Raw genomic sequence first — 3,714 nt, 5'->3', positions numbered from 1 at the left:
TTGGTTTTTCCTATATCTATTTTACATTGTTCACTAAAGGTTCAAGTAATATGTGACATAAATATGTAGATGATATGATTGTATATACACACAATTTATCATAACAGTTTTGTCTTAGTGAACTTTAAAAATGAGTGATAATATTTTCATGTCATCATTATAACTTAAATATAAAATTCTATTTGTAAAAAAAGTAAATCATATATAATAATGATAATTGAGTACCTCTAATCTCCTTTGGTTTCTTTTTAAATTCAGTGAAGGTAAAGATGACCACTCTTACTATGGAAACTAAAGGGAATTTAAAAATAAAAATAATTTAAGCCTATGGATTACATTATGTACAGGAAAATTTTATAGAAAGCAAATCAGAATTTTTAACAGTCAGTATTTTGGGGTTGTAAATGCAGTCATGTCCCATGGATTCTAGTTTTATTTCTAACCCTTAGCTTTATCTGCCATGGCTATAGTTTATTTCTTTTAATTATAGAACTAAGATGAACAAAACTAGTGGAAATTATATATTATACAAACCTAAATGAAATTTTTGTCCAAGGCAAGCACAACACTGAATATTTTTTAATTCCATGCAACAAAGCCTGTTATAGACATCTTTAGGCTATCAGAGTTTAAGTTATAGACATTTTAGTTTTAAAAATAAATTTTATATAAACCAAAGATCAAACCAGATTGCTTGTGTGAAAATTTTCTTACCTCCTCTGTTAACTTCTTTTGCAGGATGCTAAATTCTTGTTCTAACTGGACATTTTGGTGATTTGGCTAAGAAAGCAAAAGGGGTGGTTCAGTTCAGATTAAAAATGATCGTCTGGCAAACTGAAATGGTTCCTGTAGAAAAAGAAGAAGTTTATCAGTAGTTGATTCCGGAAGTGTAGTAAGCCACAAAATGACTAAGAAAAGTACCAGTTTAACAGAACTTACTTTAAAACACAATTTGGAACTGTATGATTTGAGTNTATATATATATATATATATATATATATATTCCAGCGGTAGAAACAAACAAGTACCAAATAATAATTTGATGAGTTTTCTCATAAAGGTATGCAGGAGATACACAGAGGAACTAGTCTAGCCTGGAAGGGCTTTAGGTAAGTTTTCTCAGAGAAGCAAAACTTGAACTGAATCTTGAAAGGTTTATAAGAATTAATTAAGCAAATAAAATATTCCAGCCAGGGGAACGACGTCCTGGCATGGGCAAAGAAGGCAGGTATAAGCTTGGCTGTCAGGGCTTTTTGTGGGATGCGGTCGGTGCTAAAGCTTGAAGACTTAGTTGTCAGTTCTACTTCTCCCACCTAACTCCCTCTCTAACCGTGAGAACTAGTCACTGAATCTCTCCTGCTCTCAGCTGCCTTATCTCTAAAATGAAGAGTTATACTGAGACGCTTTTCAGCTCTACGTGTGTATGTGCTTGTTTTGTACCTTATAAAACACAGTGGTAACCATTCAGTTATTTCTGAACATTAGCGAAAGGAAAACCTCAGGGTGTCAGATCCTGGTGTGTATGATTAGAAGCCAGCTTTCCTGCGATTCGCAGGCCAGGCTGAGAGAGATTTGATGTTCTGTGCAAAGTACAATAAAAGAAGAGGAGCTCCCTCAACTTTTGTAAGTAAATAGCTTTTCAGCATATTTGAGTAGTTTTCATTGCTTACTCTTCTACCACTTGGTACACAGTGCTAATAAATTACCTTATTTTAGTAGGAAAAAAGACGTACATTTTTTTTCAGCCTCTTTTTATTTTCTCTCTAATATTTCAAGCCTAAATTTAAAAATATGTCTTCTTTAAACTCTCCTGCGTACTATTGATGACTTAATCTGAAAAGCACATATGATCAGGTTATTTCTCCCTTGCTTGATGGTTCCCCATTGCTATGAAGATAAAAATTCGGAACTGACTTTTCTTCCTTCTGGCTTGAGTTTACCAGTACTGACTCATATCTCTTTCTTTCTTTTTTTATTTTTTTCAGTTACAGTTGACATTTAATTTTATTTTATATTAACTTCAGGTGTACAGCATAGTGGTTAGACATTTATATAATTTATGCAGTGGTCCCCCTGACTAGTCTAGTACCCACCTGGCACTATACATAGCTGTTGCAACATTATTGACTATGTTACCTATGCTGTACTTTCTGACTCAGATCTCTTGACTGAAACTTATTCAGCCAAATGCACCTCTTCCCCATTTTAAATACTTTGTAAACACACTTTTTTCCCTCTAAAGACAGTTTTAATTATGCTGGTTTTCACCCACCTAGAGTGTGTTCTTTTTTTCCAACCCAGCCTTTCCCCCCGCCTTCTTGACTGCCTATGTGAACCTGTCCTCATCTGTCAGACCTCAGCTTAAATTCCCCTTCAGAAACCAAGTGCTTTGCAGCCCAACTGACCACAGCCCAAAGAGACCAGCCATTCCCTGAATCCCCCTAGTTCTTGTTGCTTCTGTGGTTCCTTAATATGGACCTCACATTTCGATTCTCTTAAATAATTGCGTTTTTTAAATTACTTTTCACATTATCTTTTTATCCCTACTCCCTCAAGATTATAAAGAACCTTGAAGAAGGCAAAAAGAGACAAAGAAAAATACTTATCTAGAACTTACTATGTGCTGTACTATCCCAGATGTTTTACATACTTTATTTCATTTAACCTCTAACTGTCTCTATAAGGAAGATGGAAATCTTTCATCTTTCAGGATGTAAATCCTTGATTTACAGAGAGAGAGACAAATTCACATGTGTTAAGTAATGTTATAGCACTGTTAGCGACAGACTGGGAATTTGTATCCAGGATCATCTGGTTTCAAAGCATATGTTCTTCCTGCCACCCTGAGCTGCCTCATGCTTTTATATTTTTATTCTTTTAAGGCAGCATACCATATGTGTCAGGAGCCCAGTAAACATTTAACCTGTATTAGGCTTTTTGGTTCCTTTCCATTTCACTTTTTCACTATTTATTAATACTGTAAGTTACCAAATTCTGCATTTTATCAATTTTGCAAAAGGCTTAATAGGGAAAAAATTGAAAACATTGACATAAGTATGGGGATTTTAATAATCTCTAGGTGGTTATCATCCATGCAGTCTCTATCTGCTATTCTTAAAGATGTCCACCCCACCTCTCCCAAGGAAAGGCCTCACCACTGGAGTTTCACTTTAGTTTTTTAAAAATGCCATCTAAAGCAACAGAAAATATAGGCCATGAATTGTCTTCACCCAAAAATGTTCCCTCTTCTGTGACTTTGCTTAAATTAAAAAAAAAAAAACAAAAACAAAAAAACCCACGTGGTTCCTCTTTTCAATTAGCTAAAAATGGCATTTGAGAAGGAAAGAACCCAAACAGGAACATAATTATAAGTCCAGTTTAGTTTGTAAGATCAATTTTGATAGGTTCATAGCCTTTTTTGTCAATAGGAAAGTCATAGGACCTTCAGGGTATGAGATTTTTCACTTACTATTTAAGCTTTATGGTAGTTTTAAAACTAAATTTATTTTTTACCTATCCTACCCCTTTGTCACTTTTCAATTAGATGTCTACCCTCCTGGGGTCTGCTGCATCCGAATGCTAGAATCTGTACTAGAGTTCTATAGCAATCCAGAATAGTCCAGAAAAGATGGAGCAGGATTTCTAAAAAGAATAAATACAGGGTATAATAGTGAAGAAACTGACTTTTTCTAGCTCAGAGACAGTGAGGCCAGT

At 34.6% G+C, this 3,714-nt stretch overlaps 2 protein-coding genes across 3 annotated transcripts in view; one reads left to right on the top strand and one right to left on the bottom strand.

Annotated features, from left to right (window-relative positions):
- The window catches only part of EVI2B (ecotropic viral integration site 2B), an 8,200-nt gene extending 7,227 nt beyond the window's left edge, over window positions 1-973 (bottom strand). Inside the window, exons 1-3 of one of the 2 annotated variants that reach the window (XM_019647024.1) lie at window positions 940-973; window positions 715-846; window positions 226-291 (exon numbers count right to left, since the gene is read on the bottom strand). The gene's annotated coding sequence lies outside the window, so the exon portion shown is untranslated. The remainder of the gene's footprint in view (window positions 1-225; window positions 292-714; window positions 847-939) is intronic. The other variant, XM_019647023.1, reaches the window with a different exon arrangement.
- The window catches only part of NF1 (neurofibromin 1), a 246,631-nt gene that overhangs the window by 168,283 nt on the left and 74,634 nt on the right, over window positions 1-3,714 (top strand). The window lies entirely within an intron of this gene.

The sequence above is a fragment of the Hipposideros armiger genome, unplaced genomic scaffold (assembly GCF_001890085.2).
Source record: "Hipposideros armiger isolate ML-2016 unplaced genomic scaffold, ASM189008v1 scaffold_108, whole genome shotgun sequence".
Classification (NCBI taxonomy): Eukaryota; Metazoa; Chordata; class Mammalia; order Chiroptera; family Hipposideridae; genus Hipposideros; species Hipposideros armiger.
The sequence above is the reverse complement of the archived record's forward strand: the minus strand, read 5'-3'. Positions and strand labels throughout refer to the sequence as shown.